This window comes from Rhinolophus ferrumequinum, chromosome 14 (genome assembly GCF_004115265.2).
Source record: "Rhinolophus ferrumequinum isolate MPI-CBG mRhiFer1 chromosome 14, mRhiFer1_v1.p, whole genome shotgun sequence".
In the NCBI taxonomy this organism is placed as follows: Eukaryota; Metazoa; Chordata; class Mammalia; order Chiroptera; family Rhinolophidae; genus Rhinolophus; species Rhinolophus ferrumequinum.
The window spans coordinates 4,125,204-4,132,986 of record NC_046297.1 but is presented as its reverse complement, the minus strand read 5'-3'; positions in this window follow the sequence as shown (position 1 = coordinate 4,132,986).

Genomic DNA, 7,783 nt, shown 5'->3' with positions numbered 1-7,783 from the left:
GACAAAATAATCTTAATTGACTTATCTTTAAGTCCACTGATTCTTTCCCTGCCTGCTCAAATTTGCCGTTGAATTCCTCTAGTGAATTTTTCATTTCCATTACAGTATTTTTCAACTTCAGAATTTTTATTCCTTTCTCCTTATTGAGAAATTGTTCTCAGGTGACCTTGGGAAAGTTTCTTAATCTCTGTGAGGCTGAAATTATTTAATGACATAATAGGAGTGCTATCACTGCTCTCACTGGATTGTCCTGAGAATTAAATGGAACTATCTACATGAAGCTAAGGCAGTACCTGGTACGAAGTTAATGCTTAATAAATTATTTCTTCCTGCTCTTGTCAATTCTCAAAGCAACAGAGGCACTTTAAGCAACAATTATCACCACTTGCCATATGCTACCGATATGTTGACTGAGTGCAAAGGCTCTTGTTCAATATTTGATTTCGTTTATAAAACATGGCTATGAAGTAGGTAATAAATATTAAATTCGTAGAAAAATTGAAAGTGGCTCAGAAACTTCCTAAAACCACACAACTCCTAAATTGAGATTAAGAATTTGAATTCAGGTCTCCTTTAGTGCAATACCTATATCCTTAATCTCTTTCCAGCATCTCTGTTGACACCAATGCTTCCCTCACAAGATGACCTAGGCATGAAATCCTTCCGAAAATAGTTCCAGACCAGCCTGTCCTTACTCCTTGGCTGTAGAGGGCAGCAGAGAGCCAGATTGTAAAAAGGGTGAACACTTCCTAGTGTGAAATTAGACGCTGCTTTCTTTACTGTCTTTTCTCCTAGGAGGTTATTTTGATTTGGACAATGCAAAATTTCATAGGCCTAAAACTATAGAGTGAGTTCATGGGAAACTGGGCCAGGTTGAAAGGGTTTTAAAAATTATGTATGTATTTATGTATTTATTTACCTGACAGTTTTTTTGTTTTGTTTTGTTTTTTTAAGACTATTCCTTATTTTGGCAGAGAAAGAAAGCACACGTCAGCCAAAAAGATTAAACCAGTCACAGTTCACATACTGGTAAAGAAGTCTCCCCTCAGTCCCTATTTGAAAAGTTAGCCCCTTTGAAGGTTAGTTCTTAGTTAAGATTGAAGAGTTCAAGACTGTATTTTAAAACTAAGGTTGAAAGGACCGTGAGCTGTTATTACTCTCTCTACGTCATTTTTCCTGTAGGTGTTTGTTGGCAGGACTTAGAACACACTGCCACAGCCCAAGGCCTCGGATGGCTGCAGGGCTTGGTCCCCCAGTGCAGACTGTAAAATACAGGGATGCTAAATTTGTGACACAAAGCCTCCCTGTAGACGCAGGATCATTATGTGCTTGTGAGTTCCTTCTCTCTTCTTCTAAGATTGTTTTGCTTTTTCATGTCTTTAAAGGTATGTAGTAAAATCACATAAGACTTGGGTCAGGCTTGTGTTTAAAGAGTAAAAAGAGTGTTTGCTAGAATTTTGAGATTTTAAAAGTCCTGATACATAAAACAAAGTCCGAAATTAGAGAATGTTTGTGTACTGGTTGAAGTCGTTAAGTTGACCACTTACTGATTTGATCCTAAAATCAGGAACTTTAGAATATAATTTGCCAGCCCCTTTCTGGCAACAGGCTCGATAGACTGTGAGGTTCCTGAGGGTGTAAAATGTACACAAATGACTGTAACCAATGAAACCAAAAAAATAGGCAAAAAAGTGAATTGACAAATATTTATTGAGTGCCTGTGCTTAGTACCAGGGATGCAAAGAGAAGGAAGGCTTGTTTGTCGTAGGAGGTGTGCTGTCTAGTGGGTCAGGAGCTGCTGACTTAGACGCTGGTCCAAGTGTTGGCTCGTCATCTGCTAGTTGTGTGCCTCTCCCTGGGGAGCTGACTCTGAGATGTGGAGTAGCGTGCAGGAAGCGTATTAAGAAGTACTGTTGGCATCACCATCCAAGGAGAGAAAGGGAAGTGAGAAAGATTGGCTAGAGGGAGACGATGGCTGCAATGCAGTCTCAGAGGAGGCTTAACTGGCCGCAGGAGCTGTCCTGGAAGGTGGCTGCCCTGAAAAGAGGGCGTCATTTGGAAGAGGCATGCCACGACCCGGCTTCAAGCAGAGGACGGACGATGCCCTTTGCTGAAGGGGGCTTGGGAGGTATGTGCACTTCCCACCACAGGCACCTTAGATAACTGAATGCTGTTGACCCCCCTTTTCTCCATTTGTAAAATGAGTATTTACAGGTATCTTTATAGGGTCAATGGGAGGATTGAAATAGGACGATATTTGGAGTCAGCAAATTGTAGCTGGAGACAGAAGAGGCTGGCAGGGGACAGGCTGACACCTACTTAGTGGGAATTGCCGCTGAGGACGTGGAGTGGGGTACATAGCAGCAAATCCAGGAGGTTTTCTAGCTTCTAGGACATGTTTGGATAATATGGAAAAAAAGGTCTCATTTTCATCCAGTCAAGTCGCAGCTTTCCTAAATTAGTAGACAAAGCCACTTCTCTCAGAATTTAAAACGCCCCCCTCTAAAGGAAGATCTGGAGTAAAAAGGAAGAATTTTATTTTTTTCAAAATAAGGTGACACAAAGTTATCGAACCTACTACTTTTAGAAAACCAGCTGAAGCTAGTTTAACTCGCCGTTAAAGAATAGAAAAGTTTTTGTAAAGGAATAAAGAGGACGTGAGAATAGGAAAAGAGTAATATAGGGAATAGTGCTGGTACCGAATTATTTAAGCCTTTTAAGAAACAGGCACCTTTCAATGTTGTGTAGCTGGCAGTCTAGTGAAAAACAGGTGAAAGAATGGAAATGAATAAATTCAAAGATTTATTGAAATTCAAAAATAGTCGATAGTGACTTTTAGCATTTCAGATATAAAAATGGGGCAATTTCATGTTCCTACCTTATGGAGGTAAAGGGGAAAATTCACCAAAATACAGTGAATGAAACACGTGGCTGTTTAAGCCATTTGCGACCTACCCTTCTTCGATGAGATAGTCAGTTAGTTGAAATCTTGGGATACATCTCCTTTACGTCCGACCAGCCTGTAAAACAGCAGCCCGTGTCCCTAGATCTGTGGATTTTTTTTCGTTTGCGGCACTCCTGACACCTGCCCCGCCAGCTTTTCCCTCCCCGGAGTGAGATGTCACCAAGCGCTACACCCGTCGCTGCCACCAGGCGGCACTCTAGGCACACCGTGAGCGCAGGCCTCCCGCCCCCTGCAAACTGCCACAGGCAGCTCCGTTGGTGGGAAATGGATGAGTCTGGATTTTATTAGTTGAAACTTTAGAACGGAAAACAGTCCTTTATAAACTAGGCAACGAGGCAGGCCATCTGGTTTAACGGAGCCTGAAAGGAAGTCGTCTGGAACGCACGCTTTTGCTTTATCTCGCTCTCAGGTGCATCTGGGGGACCAGTAAGGCGAGGCTGCCAGTGGCAATTCCAGGCTTGCCGTGGCCCTTGGGGTGGCCCTGCCTTCCCTGAGTACAGGTGGCCTGCGACTGTGGTCACTGGGAGATGCCTTGCTCTACTGGGAAGCCTACCGCTGCTTCTCAAGGAATTCATAGGACCCCCCAGCAGCCTGCAGCCACTCGGACAACAAACGAGTGCTCTGCCGTTGGCCTGCCCGCGCCGCTTGTCTCCGTGGTGGGTGGACTTACAGCAAGTGAGTACAACCCCCAGTAGTAAGCAGTCCCCGAGGCGAATGCACAGCGTGCTATGGACCTACCTTCCTGGCCGTCCCAGTGGGAATGTCGCATGCAGAGCTGGGCCACAGCCTGTCCGGAGTTTCGGGCCCATGAGAAGCAGCTGGCTCATGACGGGCTGTGTGCATTCAGACACATGTCAGGGACACGCCCTGCTACTCAGTGGGTGGCCACTGTTTGCCGACTGAGGGCCTGTGTGCAGACGACACAGTGTTGGGTGACTGAGAGCAATGCCTGAGGTGGCTGGGCTCTTTCTTAGACAGAGTCCAAAGCCAGCGCGCAGAGTAGGTCTTCGTTGCCAATATTTTTCCAGATTTCACGGACATGATCTGATACCTCAACATGTGCAGGTGCGTTGGTTGATTGGGAAGACAGATCTCAAAGGCAACATTCTTAGAGCAGAGCTCCTCCTACTGTAGCAGAAGCTTGTAAAAAATAAGGGACTCAAGGTACCTAATAATGTTCACTTTCAAACATTGCTAAGTTTAAAACTCACTTTGTAATTGAAAGAGGAACCAACCAAGGCACAGGGCACACTGTATTGTTTAGTCCCAGAGACCATTCTGTACCTGGAGGATACAGTTAGGAAGTGACTTCCATGTCACTTTTACGTCTTGACAGCACCCTAAATCAATATTATTCTTTTGACATACTGGAAAGGTGAGACTGAGTTAAATGAAGAATAAGAATAAGCTTCCAAGAATAAGTTTCAGGGACTTTGGTTTCTGACCACCACGAGATGAGCGTCCACAATTTCCTTATTTCTTTGTGTCCCTAAGTAACATGCCTTTTGTTTCATGCATTTACACTGGAAGATTCATTGTGACTTTCAGTGTTTATAAAACAATTTACAAGCGTTACTAATGAAACAAGACTTATTGGAAAGACTGCCGAAGTAGGAAGTGGAGATTTCCCTAATTATGTTTGGTTTTCTTCTTCTGTTGAAAGAAACTGTACAGAAAATGTTGTTTGAAGGCTTTGAAGTGGGAAAAGTATTTAGAACATTCAATGAACTGAAACAGGCTAGTACAGTTAGTGAAGAAGTGTGATGGAAGAGCTGGAAGAGGTGAGCTCCACTTTGTTGTCAGCTTGGGTGCGTTAAAAACGTATTTCCATGAAAATGTCTATTCAAACAGAGATTCCGCCATCACTGAGTGAGACTACAAAAGGAAGGAATTTGGGCAGTTCAGCATTGCAGGCAGCTTTTTGTTTTTGTTTTATAAATCTCCCGATTGTGATTGAACTGTTAATCTTTTTAGAACACGTGTGGTGGGCACTGGGTGAGGCAGAAATGCCTGACTGGTACCCATCTTTATCTGTGCACACAAAATCGCACGCGGCCTCACTTAGCACAGGCACAGCACCCTGCTGACCTGGGCTAGGGTGCTATTTCCAGGCCGCAGGAGACACCAAGCCCTCTGCAGAGCACTTCACATGCCCTTTCACACTCCTATGACACCGGTGAGCACTGTTCCTGTCTCCATTTTAAATGTGCACGGAGGCCCAGAGTGGCCCAGAGTGGCAAGGTAACTTAGCCCACCTGGTAAGTGCAGGGCCAAAACTCAAATTTAGGACTGTTCCAATTAAAGTATATTCTTCAATAGAATTGGATTCAGAGGCAAGTGAGCTTGGAAGGTGCTGAGGCTCCACGCGTTGGAGAAAATTAGGACCTAGACAGAGGCTGCGGCAGGGAGAGGAGGCAGAAGACCTTCACAGACTCAGGAACAGAGAGGTGGCTGTGTGGGCGGCCACCAGGGAGGACCGCGGGCAGAGTGAAGTCATGTTGGGAGGCCATGGACAGGAGTCTGGAATGACAGTAGCTCATGGGAGGTATTTTGGCCATTGGGCCAGGGCGCTGGCAGTGGTGGTGGAGAGCACTGGATGGATTCAAGTTGTAAGGACAGGCATCCTCTCGTCTCCCGACCTTGGAATGCACACTTCACTGACCTTCCCAAGTTTTCCATCTTCTCTACAAAACGCACTCAGGGACGCCCATGTCACCCTGGATGGTCCTGGCTGGTCTGCTCCTCAGAACACCTGCACACATCTGCCCCGCCACCAGGACAGCTGGTTACCAAGCATCGGTTTTATTTCCACATTTGTGTGTACTTGCCTGAGCTTCTGTTAGGACACGGGCGAACGGATACACACTTACGTGCTGTAAGCTACCGTCCAGTGTTTGATGTGTATAGTATGGTGTGTGCGCCCTGCTTTGACCTGTCACATCAGGTAAGTGGGCTTCCCGAGCATTCTGGAGCGAGGGTTGATGCACTGAAGGCGGGAAATGACTCAGGGCAGTGATCCGTGGCCCTCACACAAGCCAGAGCTGACTGGCCCAACGCACTAGCTTTCCGCCTCTTGCCAAGCTCGGCCCTCACTACCGGCCCTCTCGGGTTCCTGATTCATCACGAACATCTCTGTCACCACGTTAACCGTCATGCTGCAGTGTACACCAGCCTGCAGAAAACCCTCCTCACTCTGAATGCCTTGAAGGGATCGTGAGCTTGTCAGTAACTTTTATAGCCAGGACGACACACAGAAGAGGCTCAGTGTTTGTTGAATGAACACATGAAAGAATAGGCCACCCACTTGAATCTTTCCAACCAAGAACTATCTTTGTAAACATTTAATGATGTTCCATCCATCCCCGATTGCAGACTGAATGTTTGTGCTCCCTCAAAATTCATGCAACCTCCAGTGGACTTGGAAATGTATCTGGCTGTGTTTGAAAATGGGGCCCCTGAGGGAGTACTTAAGAGGAAGTGATGTCGCAAGGGTGGGGCCCTCATCCTAGAGAACGGGGGTCCCTATGAGCTTGCTCTTCGCGCCCATACACAGGAAAGGTCACGTGAGCACACAGCTAGACGGTGGCCGTCTGCACCCAAAGGAAAAGTCCTCCCCAGACACCAACCCTGGGGCAGGGGTCCCTTGATCTTGGACTTCCAGCCTCCAGAAAATGAACATTTGCTGTTTAAGCCCCGGTCTGTGGCATTTTGTTGTAACAGCCAGAGAAGACTAATACATATACGTAGAATAGAGTATTTGTTTTCTCTTTGGCTTGCCAAAAGGGGCCTCAGAAGTAAGTGGCCTCTGCTAGGCCTAACAGATGCCTCTGTCCCCTTTAGCTTTCAAATAAAACAATTTTCTCCCTTACATTTTTTTCTTTGCTCACAAAATATACACTATCGTCCCAGGAAGAAAAGCCTTTTTTCCCCAAAGTCTTTCCTCACCAGCCCCTACCTCCTCAAGCTTGCAATCTACTACCCAAATGTAAGATAATTTTCATCTTGGTATGATGAATAAAAAACACAACGTATAAGGTTTAACAAGAGGCTGGATCTCCGTGATTCTGTCCCGTTCATCACATCTCACGTTTGCCACATGGCTTTCACAGTACCCCCTGGACCTCACCAGAGATCAAACGAGGGAGGCGGCACGGCAGGGTGTCTAAACAGTTGGTTCCCAGGAGCTTCTGAGCTAGCTGCAAGGAGTGGAGGAAACAAAGACAGTCGACCCTTGAACAACGCGGGTTTGAACTGCAAGGATCCACATACAGCCAGGCTGTTATCAGTAGTGGGCTCTTCCTATCCTGGGTTTCCCATGAGCGGATTCAACCAACCACTGACGGAAATGGTATTTTACATGTGAAGGTTGTAAATCTGCGGCTGGGGATGTGAAAATACTTTTGATAATCCGTCGTGTGAATCTGCTGATGCAAAGGGCTGGCGGTCGAGTCAAAAGCTGTAATCGGCTTTTCCACGGAGTGGGGGTCAGCGCCCCTAATCCCCACGTTGTTCAAGCGCCGACCGTATTTAGTGTATCCAATTCCTATGTTAGGGGGCAAAGAAGAGGTTGCCAAATACCTGCTGGGTTAGTCAGTGAATGAGGTTGGCTGTGCAGGGAACTGGAAGGCTGGACTGGTGGATGAGCTAATTCTAGAGGGTCCTCCAGTTATGGGCTTGGTCACCCCAAGCTGGGCTTTACACCGTCTCACTCACACCATCCTCTGGTTGCAATTAGCTAGGTAGCAAACGTTACATGAGGGTACTTCCAGGCCATACCTATTCTCATCTGTATCTATTATAACAAAACACTACCTTTCA